Source organism: Ursus americanus, chromosome 6 (genome assembly GCF_024610735.1).
Source record: "Ursus americanus isolate L20-20 chromosome 6, mUrsAme1.1.p, whole genome shotgun sequence".
NCBI classification, from domain to species: Eukaryota; Metazoa; Chordata; class Mammalia; order Carnivora; family Ursidae; genus Ursus; species Ursus americanus.
In genome coordinates, this window is record NC_142132.1 from 74283255 (window position 1) to 74296768 (window position 13514).

Genomic DNA, 13514 nt, shown 5'->3' on the forward strand with positions numbered 1-13514 from the left:
GCTTTACGGAAGGAAATTTGAGCAATAATTTCATGATGAATATTATTTTTCTATTATTTTATCTTTTATTATAGTCATCATTTCAAAATGCAAAATTACCTTAAATTTACATGCAACAAAAATATTAAATAACATTTATTAGGTGCTTACTGTGTGCCCAACATTTACTGGGTGCTAATATGGGAATAGCTAGGCATTTTACATGCATTATCTTCTTAATCATCATTTGAGCCCTCTTAGATATAGATTAGTGTCAGTACTATTAGAATTACAAGCGAGAGAATTCGAGACTCAAGCGTAACGTAGAAGTCCCCAGGCTAATCAGAGACATAACTTCACCTCAAACTTCTGTGCAACTTTGAATATTTATATTTTAACTGACTAATCTATTGTACCTGTCACTCCTTTCTTCCTCAAATATACCTTATTTAGTACATACAGTTGGTGTTATGTAGGCAACTATAGTGGGTTGAATTTCAAATAATAGTGTACTATGATTCATTCTTTTGTCAGATGGTAATTTAACACCTATTATATTTTATGCATACAATTATTTCAGCGGCAGATACAAAAAAAGAAATATGTAAATAGCATTTTTTTGAGGAACTTTTGACATTAAAGTGGAGATACGATACATACCTTAAAAGTACCAATACATGGGGGTGCCTGGGTGGCTCAGTGAGTTAAGCATCTGCCTTCGGCTCAGGTCATGATCCCAGGGTCCTGGAATCGAGTCCCACATCGGGCTCCCTGCTCATCGGGGAGCCTGTTTCTCCCTCTGCCTCTCCCCCTCCTCTAGTACTCTCTCCCTCCCTCTCTCTCTCTCTTGTAAAAATAAATAAAAATACTTAAAAAAGTTCATGTCCTCCAACTCAAATGTTCTCACAGGCAGCTCTTCTAGGAGTCAAACATTCATCGCAAAATTAATCTTGTACAGAGCCAGAGGAAAATTCATGAAGTTGCACAAGACCAAGGATTTTGTGAATTTAAATTCATCCAATAAGGGGTCTAAAGAATATTCATCTCATGATGCCCAAAATGAAGATGAGCTATGGCACAGGTAACCTTTCTTGAACACATATATGAAACAGTACACTGCATAGGAAGTATAGGGAGAAATCTCTCCATTTTAAAACCTCCCTAATGTGATACAATTAGTGACAATTTGTTTGGAATATATATATGTACACAACAGGAGGGTATACACATACATACCATGTGTGCAAGACTACTGATTTGAGTTTTGTTTGTATGTTTATGTTGGAATATATTAGATGCAATACATTAGAACAAAGAAAGGGAGATGATAAATGGATGGTTGAAGTTTAAAATAGACTACATAGAATAAAATAGGATGAATGCAAATTATTGTTAAAGAAACAAAATTACACCCACACACCTTTGAATATATATATATATATATATATATATATATATATATATATATATTCACACGCACATACATACATACATACATACATACAGCTACTCTCTATATACAGGTAGAGATATGTATTTATAGATATCTGGTATCATTCCAAAGGCTTTTTATAAATATTAACACATTTGAATGAATAACATATTAAAATATATAAAGCACAGAAGACAAAAATAAAGATATAATTGAGATAAAAGAGATATAAGATCCATGTTAACAACAACAAAAACATTTAGAAGTGGATAATATAATGAAAGGATAAACAACAAGAATTTATATATAATGAGATACAAAAATGTAGAAATGTTAAAAAAGTGGAAGATTATTTAAAAATAGAATAAAAATAATAAAATAGGATTAAAAACAAGGTAAGAGAAGATAAATACAGCCCAGTGAATGCAATTTTGGTTCTTTTTTTTTTTTATACACTAAGTATTTTATTCTATGCTGCTGCCAGTGTATATAAAATAATTACCCTTGTGAAACAGAAATTTATGAAAATTCAGAGAGGTAGATGTTAAGGACTGACAAAAGTAGAAGTTTATATAGTATGGCACGTGTTATAGAGATAAGCTTTTGTACAGGCTTCAAATTTAGTTCTCCTTTGAATATTCACTGGTTCACGAAAAGTGGTTTAGAAAACCATCCAAAGATTCATTTTACTACAAAAAGGAACAGACTTTCTGGGGTCTGAAGGGATTCGTACTTGAAGATACACCAGTTAGCAGGGGGTCGTGTTGGGCATTCTGCAGACAGAATTGTTTCAAATCTGCAGCTGCCTGGGAAAGCTTCACGCGGTTGAGCCCGGCTTCCAGCCGGAGCTGTTGAACGACTTTCCTCATAGGGCGACGCTGGAGGAACCAGACATGGCGCTCTCAAGAGCGGGGCAGATTCGTCCGTGCGTGGATCCGTCGGCCCGCGGGTTCGCGGGGCCAGACGGTGGGGCAGCGCGGCGGGGGCCAATTTTGGTTCTTTTGGGCTGAGTTTCTCCAGGGGAAGAATTGGAAAAGGGATAATTCCGTTAGCCTAGAGAGGTTGGGGAAAGCTCTCAATCTGTGTTTGTAGGAGAGAGTGGGGGAGAAGAAGAGGAATCTCCATTTGGGAGGGGGCAGTCAAGAGAAACCGCTGAGCCTGTCTGCCCACTCTCTCCATATTAAGTTATCAGGGGTCCCACAGCTACTTGTAAGGCACGCTCTTGGGGGACTGTGGAAGAACCTCAGGGCTCGAATCAGCTCTTGGCAAAAACAAATTCCTGGCTCACATAAGAAAAATTGCTCAGCCTCATTAGTAACTTGAAAAATGAGAATAAAAATAATGACAAAATTCAGATGTATCCCCAAGAAGTAGTCGTGTAAGGACAAAAATACCAGTGTCTGGTGGTGTTTTTTGTTTTCCTTTCTTTTCTTTTCTCTTTTTTTCCCCTTTCCTTTTTTGTTCCTTTTCTTTCTTTTCTTCCTGTCCTTCTTCCTGTCTTTGTCCTTGTCCTTTCCCTTTCCCTTTTCCTTCCATGCTTCACAGTTTCATGGAATACCAGAATACAGAAATAACAGAAAGGGAATTACAATCACTAAAGAAAAGAAACAGTTCAAAGACGAGAGACCACATGGTGAATTAGAGAAGGAAGGGAGGAGAATGCTCTGGCACTGTGGCTGGAGCCAGAATGGTTTGCCATGTAGCCTCCATCTGATGATAACACAGGACAGAGAATAATATAACTAGGTATCTGTTGCTCGTTTCCTTCAGACCCATTTATTTATTCCCTCATTCAACACTGTATTAATTGAGCTTCATTGAGCAACTGTGATCGATTACAGGGTGATAATGTTGTCAACAACACAAGGGGACATGATAGACGAGTTCCTGTATAAACACAATCATTTCACATATTGAGGGGAAAAAAAAGAAAATAAGGCAGAATCTAGTCGGGGTAGACAAAGAGGGAAAGTCAGATGGTGGAGTCAGGAAACGTTTCTCTGAGGAGCAGCTACTCCCAACTGCTAAGAGATGGTTAGAGTCAGTAATGGAATTGGGAGGGATGGAAGTTAATTATAATGATTAGAATGGATTATAATAAAGTAGGAAGAGAGTAGGATGAGATGAGATTTGCCAAATAGGAAGGGATGGACACACAGGGCTTAGACGGCCAATGCGTTAAAAACAGTTTTCTCTACAGTGGCATGATTACAACGAAACATATATTTACCAGCCTCTACTTTAATTCTGAGCCACCTCCTTTTCATGTAAGAAAAAGACTGCACAGTATGTCCTATCAAAGTGTGTAAGCAGGTGACTATATAGAAAGCTAGTGTCCTTTCATTCCCAAAGAAGAGGGGTCGCTCTTGTGTGAGTCCACTCCTAGGTCTCCCAAATACCCTTATCCAGGGGTTGACCTCCAAGTGTGTGCATTGGCTGAGCAGCTGGCTTCCTACCTCTTACCTACATCTCCAGTCAACTGAACTAGTGATCATCCACCACTGAAAGCTTGATTTTTTTCCCCTCACTGCTCCTACTATGTAGTCTTCTCCCCTTTTCTCCAAAAACCAGGAAGACTCAATCAATCAGTCAATCAATCAATCAGTCTAGGTAAATCAACAAAGAACTTCTGAATAGAAACAGTGGTTCTTCCTCTTGTCCAAACGGTTGAACACCTTCATCTCAACAGTTAACCTGTATTGAACACCAACTGTTGGCAGAGCACTTTGCATGTGTTTTCTTGTTGAGCCCTCCTTAACTCTGAGCTGTTCGTACCATTATCATGTGGTCTGTGCACATCAAGAGACTGAGACCAAGAGTGATTAGAAAACTGTCAGTTGATCAAACAGCTAATAAAACAATCACAATTCAAATGCATGTACTCCAAAGCCAGTGGAATGGAGCCTACTGCCTCTTCCTGTGAGGACTGGGCACTTTGTGTATTTATTAAGCAGTTTTTGTCAATACATACATGATTGCAGCCTTCTCTTTCTTGACAAACACTGTTTTGTCCCTTGCCTTATGCTAATGTCGAAGTCAAATGCCTTCCACAAACACTTTGAACCAGGCAGTGATTTCTCCTGTCGGAGAGTTTATTTGAATCCTACTCATGCACTGTCTTGATGTAATCCTACTTCTGTCAGTGCTGGGTTAGCATGCTTTTATACCAGAGGAATTGAAAATGAAATGCTATGAAATTGAGCCTAGCACACCTTCTAGACCTTCAGCGCACTGCTTTGTACTAGGATAGCTATCAGATGAACTTCTAGAGCAGTACCTAATTAAGCTGGCAGTCAAGTGCGAACTCTTGAATAAAAAATCATGTTGCAAGTGTTTCGCCCCCTTTTTATCCTGTAGTTTACATGGCTTAGAAAAGTTTGGAATTGTCAGCCATTTATAATAGGATTATAATGCCCTTTAGTGAGTGCCTTTTGAATGTTACATTCTCATCATGTACCATTAGAGATGAGGTTCTTTGTATCTCGCACCAGTTCGGTAGTTTACAATTAAACAGTGTCAGAATTTATATTCAACCCCTCCCTAAAGTATTCAACTTAAATTTTGGCTACAGTGCATTAGATTATATCGTTTATCAGTTGCAACCAGTCTGAGAGCACTTATGCCCTTTCTGTGAAAGCAAGTGATCCCATAGTCACTGGTGATTTTGACATTGAAAGAATTGTACTATTTTCTGGGATTTATGAAATTACCATCATTAAATAGATTAAATGTTATTTATGATGAAACACTAGGAACTCTATCTTGGATACTTTGATGTTTTCTCAATGTATTTCTTAAGCCCAATTTGTTATTTGGATAAAGCCACTGTTCATTTCTATAGTGACTTTCTTTTTTTCTTTTTTAAAGTTGTTTTTGTGTGTGTGTGTTTTGTGTGTGTGTGTGTGTGTGTGTGTTTTATCTCTTACAGTGCAGGGTATCCTCACATTCCCCCCCCCCCCATTCTGATTCTTCCTATCAATATAAATCTCTAAAGCAGGCTGAGAAAAGCAATAGGCTATTTCCCCAAGGCCAGCAAGAAACCAAAAGAGCACTAGAATCCGAGTACGCTGGGTATGTGTTCCTGTGCTTAAATCCTTCTTACTGTGACCAAATGATCCCACCCAAGTGTAAGAAATAACTGAATAGATCTACAGGAAGAGCCTGGGCAGATCATTTAACACATTTCTAGGATACATATTTCTCCTTTGTCAGAACAGGGGCTTGAGGTCAGTGATCGTTAGTTTCTATATGCTCTAAAGTTCTATGAGTTTATTTCATTTGAAGTCAGATGATAACCCAAACCTTTGAAATGAAAGAAGTAGAAAGCGGTAACCGTGGCTAGGTCTGGAGAGGGAAACTCCATACATGGGACTTAGGCATGAGGAGGAGAGACGAACTTTTAATTAAGTACTTGTTTAGTATTATTCTGCACCTTGTCCAAGTAAATGGATTAAATTATTTAAATAATAAGGATTTGAATACAAACTGATAGGGAAAAAACGGTATTACTACACTTTACCATATCAAAAACTATCGATGTGGTCATAACGAAGTTTTCATGAATTGGATTGTCCCTTCTCTGAGATGTCTAAATGCGTCTGCATTAAGTAGTGTATCTATTCTGTCACTTCTTTAAAAAAAAAAAAAACTTTTCCACTTAAAATTATTTGCCTCAGTAATGCAATTGAACTTTAAGGAAGATGATTATTCTTATATTGTTTTATTTGTATTATTTAATATGTTATAAATACTGCATTATTTAATATATGTAAGATGAGCATATATTCATTGTCCAAATAGCAATTTTTTTGGCAGGTAGGTAGATTATATCAGTCTTAATAGGTGCAAACACATATGATTTCAAGCAAACTGGGATGTATGATCATTATAAATTAGGGAGTATTGTATACAATTAGTAATGAAGAGTTCCTTGACAAGAAGTTCTAGCATTGCTGCCTTTCTTGGAATGAAAATTACTGAAAAAAAATTACTGAACAAAACATCTCTTACCATCATTGGAAACATTGCTTATAATTAAGCATTACATGCTGGCAATAATAAAATATTAATGGCTACCAGAATAATCCTGTCCCCAGCATGAATTTGCCGTACAGAAAATTCTTGAAAACTTGGATTTGCTTTGGCTCCTGTAGGATTTTTACCGTGCCTTCATAAGGACTGCCAGTCATTCCTTTGGCAATATTTCAAAGAAACAATAAGGGATTTGAGAGAGAAATAAATAAAGCAGAAATAAGACTAAATATAGAGGATTTGACAGTGCAAATGGAGGGAAATAAAGAGGGAAATGAAACATTTAGGACAGTGTTTTGCTTTGTTTAGATGAGCTTTTACATGAACTTATCATAAGGAATGCTAATAATCTTTACTAAAATGTATTGCACAATTAATATGCAAGGTACTTTTTTGTGTTCTTTACCGGAGTTACCACATTAGAACATCTAATTAGATACAATTATTACTCTCATTTCATAGTTAAGTAAAACCCAGAACATTTAAGAAGTTGGCCAGAGTCACACATCTCGTAAGTGACTAAGCTGAGAATGAAACCGAGAATGTCTGACTCTGAGATCTCCCCGTTACCTCAATGCCGTATCGTCCCTGTATGTGTTGAACTGTATATCCCCATGCTTTGGAGGATGGTTTTGATACATAATCTTTTAAAATAATTTTATTTATTTTATTCGAGAGAGAAAGAGAGCAGGAGCAGGGGGAGTGGCAGGCAGAGGGAGAAGCCTGCTCCCCTCTGAGCAAGGAGATTGATGGGGGATTTGATCCCAGGACCCCAGGATCATGACCTGAGCCAAAGGCTCAGCTGAGCCACCCAGATGCCCCTTTGATACATATTCTTAATGACCATCAAGGATTCCCCTTCAATTATGCCCCACTGCCCAGACTAAATAAAATCTATCCAAAGATTTTGTTTCTTAAGCCTCCAGGTAAATAGTCCTATCTGAAGCCATGTGGGGAAGTAGGTCAACCATTATCTGGCATGCATTCCAAAGGTCACCAAAAGTTCCAATTAAAAATGATGGGAGAGAGTGTTTTTGAGAGTTTCAATGAAAAATTGTCTTACTTGCATTGTGTGGAACTGAAAAAGATATCAGCGTGTCAACAGATGTCCTGCAAGATGGAGAAGAGTTTTACAATTCATAGTCTTAATTATTTAAGATGCCGGAAAAGTTATTAACATTCTCTTTCTTCAGTATTCCTTCGAGTATCTTTTAAAAATTTTATTGTAAGTAATATTTAAATTATGACAACACTTTTCAAAGGTTTACTGAACTGTTAAGCTTTTGGAGTACAGGTGCCACGTCTGTCTCTCTGTCTTTCTCAAGCTACCATCTCATTACCTAGCATAGCACCTGCCATGTAGTGGGCACTCAATAGTTGTGTTCAGTGACTGGATCCATGACTGAATGAAATAACCCTCTCTACATACTTTCCCCCACCCTTTATTTTCCTTTATGAGAATATAACTTATATGAGGAAAAACCACAACCTTACATGAATTTTATCATGACCACAGCTTGCATAACTGTGAAATAATTATGACTTTTTTTTATCCTGAAAAAGAAATATTAACAGGGTTTTTTGTTTTTGTTTTTCTAACTACATCTTTGGGAAGGAAATGTTTATGCTTGCATGTTTTCCAAAGGTACAGTCTAGGTAACTAACGAGTACTTCTTATGCTGTGTTGGAGAAGTGAAATCCACAAAGAAATCCAATACTTCAGTGGCCCTGTTGTATCCAAAAACCATGATTCTTAGTGCTTTGTTAGAAAGGATTTTGCAACTCACAGGCAGAACAACAGCTTTGGTTCTTTGAAGGTATAAACAGCATAAAGATGTAGACTTTGTGACCACAGGACTAAGCGTTTCATTTGAAAATTCATTCTGATCATTTGTACTTGCCCTGAGAAGTAACTCCTAAGATTGGGGGAGGGGGGTAAGTGGAGGGAAGGCACAGGCGTTTCTCTGCTTTTCAGCACCCAGGGCATCATGCCTTCGCGTGTAATGGGTGTTCAGAGTTATCTGTTATATAAACTATTGAAAAAGGCAGGGGAATCACAACGAATGAAGATATCAGAAGGAAAATTTCTATTTATAATCTCCAATATCTTGCGTGTGTGTGTGTGTGTGTTTTTAAACCGTATATATGAAAGGAAAGTGTGCTGAGCTGAATAAAAACTACGCTGTGTTGAAACTAAATTCATAAAAGGGCTGAGAGGTGAAATAAATACCACCAGTAAGTTTAAGGACCTCTCAATGGAAATGATACAATAATATAAACCAATGCAGTGTTAGAAGTTATACTAATGAATGGTGGTATGTTGCAGCATAAAGAGTGGGCTTGTACATATCTTATTTAGTGGAGTGTTTTGAGATCTGTAGGTTTTTAATCAATGTTTCTCAAACTTTAGCATCAGAATTAGAGAGCTTGCCGGAACAGATTCTTAGCTCCACCCCAGATTCCACAGCAGTGGGTTTGAGGCAGGGATGAGAGTTTGCATTTCTCACGAGCTCTCCATGGATGATAATCATGCCAGTTGGAAGATGAGATCTTGATCAATACTAATTTAGATAATTTTGACTCTTCAGGTATTCACGTTATTTCAAATCCATGTTATAAATGTGGTGGTTAAATAATTATATCTGAAGCCATGTTGGGAAGTAGGTCAACCGTTATCTGGCATGCATTCCAAAGGTCATCAAAAGTTCCAATTAAAAAAGTGAATGGAGAGAGTTGTTGTTTTTTTTTTTAAGTGTTTCAATGAAAAATAGTCTTACCTGCATTATGGAGACCTGATAAGGATTTCAGCATGTCAACAGATTTCCAGCTCGATAGGAAAGAGTTTTACAATTCATATTGTTAATTATTTAAGATACAGAAAACTGGGGCGCCTGGGTGGCACAGCAATTAAGCGTCTGCCTTCAGCTCAGGGCGTGATCCCGGCATTCTGGGATCAAGCCCCACATCAGGCTCCTCCGCTATGACCCTGCTTCTTCCTCTCCCACTCCCCCTGCCCTCTCTCGCTGGCTGTCTCTATCTCTGTCGAATAAATAAATAAAATCTTTAAAAAAAAAAAGATACAAAAAAGCTATTAACATTCCTTTTATTCAATAGTCCTTCAAATACCTTTTAAAAAATTATCACAAGTAATATTTTAAGTTATGACAACATTGTTCATAGGTTTACTGAACTGTTTGCTTTCAGAATACAGACACTGCATATGTTTCCATTTCTCACAAGTTCTCCATGGATGATAATCATTCCAGTTTGATCTTAATCAAACTAATTTAGATAATTTTGACTCTTCAAATGTTCCTGTTATTGTTCAAATTCACATGTTACAAATCTAGTAGTTTTGTGTGTGTGCATGTGTAATTTTCCCCCCAAGAACAGATTTCCCCTTTTCTCTTGCAGTTTTCTCTGTGAGAAGGGTAGCTTTTTCTCTCTTAGAATTAGGTAATAATAGATATTTTAAAGTAAACACAAGAGCATGATTCCTTCTTGAAAATGGAAGCAAAAGTTTTTTGGTATTACCTGAAGGAACAGCTGCTATGTGGGACAATGTATGTCTTAAGGCAAAAGGAAAGGACACCATTGAAACCATGGACTGGCTCTTAATTTACTCAGAAGTGACACATTTTATGGGTCAAAGCAAGTCTTATGGCTGTTCTTGATGAAACTGGTAGAAACATGTACTTTTCCCATAGGGAGGTGCATCACAGGCCCCACAGACAAGCCCCACCTTGACTGGGCAGGGATGTACGCTCCTCCCGTGGGGAAGAACACATATTTCTGATGCTTCTTCAATTGGAACAAATTTTGAACAATTAGTTCCTTATTATCTCTGTTTTTTAAATCTCTCACTCAGTACAGACTTTGATTCACATATATTTACTTCACCAAAGAGGAGTCCTACTTAAGTATGATTGATATCTTTGCAAACGGTCCTTCCCCAAAATCAGATATTTATATAAAAAGGTATATTAAGTTTCTTTACCAAGTGTACTCTTTATTTTCCTGGGTTCCGTGGCAAGAAGAGACACTAAGTTTGGAGTCAAAGATCTGGCTTGGATTTTACTTTAAAGCTTCATATCTGTGACCCTAAAGCCGCTAATGAACTTCGTTTAACATCAATGTCCGTTTCTATTTAATGTGGTGAGCAATTACTTCTTCAGAATTTGGGGAAGAAACATAGAAATGGAACAGATGATACAAATAAATGTACAGACACCTGAATACAAATTCTGGGCTTGATTAGGATTGTTGCTGGTGGCACATGATGACTTTCGAACATCACTAGTTACTCACATTTCAATTTAGATTTCTTCAGAGTTTTAATGAATCTTGAATACTGTGAAAAATAAAGTATATATGACACTGATTTAAAATAAACACATTTAGAAAGATTTAGTTTATTAAAATGGTTGGGGGTGTGAATTTTAAATACATTAGGGAGAGGGCAGCTGTGGGTTAAGAAGGGCTGTATCACACCACGTGATTGAGAGTTCATGATACAATTTGGACACTTTTCCCCCCTAGGTTATAAGGTTGTGTAACTAGTTTTTGTAAAATTAATGTTATGAGAGACACAGGTTTGCTCTAAAGGGTTATTGCTCCATTCATCATGTTCTCTCTCTTCTATCTACCTGTCATCTGTCTACCATCTATTTGTTCAGTAGATAATATATAGATAGATAGACATTTTTGTTGTTGCTGTTTACTTCCTTCTTAAAGTATTTCTTTGCCCTGGATAATTAATACTATTGAGCAGAGTTCAAGCTGAATGTTTAATGCATTGGACTATGAGTTTATTTCTTTATCTTAAAGGTTTTGTGGTTTTCAGATGCTCTCTTTTGGATCAGTGGTTTATGTTTTTGCATCTCCTTTTTTTTCTTAAATATACTCTATGGTACCTTTCTTCAATAATGTGTCAAGTATTCTCATTTCTACAATAGTGCCCTATAATGTTGACAAATCATTACTTGTAAGACAAAGACTTTGCCATGGGTTACCAGTTTTCAACTTGGTAACACAATACATATATTATTTTTTTTTATTTTTAAAATCTTGCCCAAATTCATGTTTTGGGTATTAGAGAAAGCATGTTTCCTACTGGATTTCTCTGATAATTGAAATTATGATGGACTTTGAATGTAAAAAAGTCAACTCTAAAATTGAAGTAAAATACAGATTTGAAATAGATTCTGCTACAAAATGCAAAGGAAGTCATTTCTTTTTTGAAGGCTACGGGAAAAGTGTGACTCACGATTCATTTTTTCCCCAGTCTAGTTCTCCGTGAAAACTTCTTTCAACACACCTCCCAAAGCATCCCTCCACCTCTCAAACCCCATGGAGGGGGTCACTTCCCCTGCTTTTTCTCCGAGGACATTGTATTTGTAACCAATGTTACATTTTCTAACTGCATTTTAATCTACTGTTTTCTTGTCCTTCTCCACTTGTCAGTGAGTTCCCCAAAGGTAGGAGTGATTCTCACATGTAGAAGGAAATACCTGAAATACCAGAAATGATACGTAAACTTAAAATATAATCTGATGTGGTTCAGATTGATCAATGTTTTTACATTTAAATAACAGCTGTAAAATATTCACAACTTTTTATTAACAAAGCTATTTATATGTTTTTCTATACTTGTGACACTTCAACCAATAGATGACTTTTAATAATGCTAAGTAATCAAATTTATTTGGACTTGATATCTATTACCTTTTACTGGATACGAACAAATCTTTGATATGCACTTGTAAGAAAATAGCAGTTTTTAAGTATTTCAACTGTACTAATATACTAACTTTTAAACTTTACAAACAACGGAGCTTGACACCTTTGATGAATATTTATCATATAACATTGTGTTCCTTCGTGTAATTTGCTAAACCGTTCTAATCAATCTTAAATATTCAGCTGAAGCATGAGACTGTCTAGAAGGTAAAGGAGGGGAACAATCTTGCAAGGTGTCATGTTTTTACTAACAAGAACACCCTTGGATACAGATGAAATGATAATCTTAGAAGAGCCATCTCTCTGTGCTTTCAACCCCATTGCTTTAAATTAATAACGTATGGCGATGGGGTCCCTATTACCCTGGCCACATAGGACTTCAGACCATCACAGTGATGGGTGTTTAACGAGGGGATGGGGCCATGAGATCCTGCTATAGGAAAGAGATGACTCCCTGCACTGCTCCCTCACATTATCTTCATTTTTGTAACTTTTTCAATTAAATTTCAACAAAAATGTCAAGTCCAAAGTGGTTTCAGATCCCTCATCTGCCTTTTGTGAGATGATTCGGTATGTGTTACTTATTATAGAATGTTGCTGAGTCTGCGACACCGGGGCGCTCAGCAGACGGGAAGATGTCTCAGATCTAGACCATTTCATGTAAATTATCTCCTGCCTTTCCCTAACCTTGTTTTTTTAAATGATTTTTATTATATTATGTTAGTCACCATACAGTACATCCCCGGTTTCCGATATAAAGTTCGATGATTCATTAGTTGTGTATAACACCCAGTGCACCATGCAATACATGCCCTCCTTACTACCCATCACCAGCCTATTCCATTCCCCCACCCCCCTCCCCTCTGAAGCCCTCAGTTTGTTTCTAACCTTATTTTTTATTAAACACTTGCCAAAATTTTGGTCGACTGCTTCCTTTAGGTTAAACCTAATGTGAGTACTTACACAATACATAATTAAGTTGAAATTTCTATTTCCCAGAGTTTTAGAGGGCAGTTAAAAGTCATTTTTAGGACTCCTTTATTCTCTCTCAGAACTAGTGCACATAATTCCAATATCATCACATGGGCTTCTTGGTATTTTTGAGAATTTTTTTTCCCCACGCATCTGAGCAGCTTGGAAGGTCTTGTTTTTGGGCGACTAGACACAGACTTTTCCTCACAAATGGGTGCCTTCTTTGAAGGGAGGCAGACTGCCTCTAGTAAAGCCTCTGAAGGCACGACTGCAAATGATTTTACCTCAATGAGCACAATACAAACCCTGTTGCTTAACGTGAGACAGCTGCATTGCGCAAATCCCTCTCTGTGTTTAGTTA

At 37.1% G+C, this 13514-nt stretch overlaps 1 protein-coding gene and 1 pseudogene across 1 annotated transcript in view; one reads left to right on the forward strand and one right to left on the reverse strand.

Annotated features, from left to right (window-relative positions):
- Positions 1-13514, forward strand: part of PCDH15 (protocadherin related 15) — a 1630853-nt gene that overhangs the window by 521084 nt on the left and 1096255 nt on the right. The window lies entirely within an intron of this gene.
- LOC123801720 (guanine nucleotide-binding protein G(I)/G(S)/G(O) subunit gamma-5 pseudogene) lies at positions 1956-2366 on the reverse strand (annotated as a pseudogene).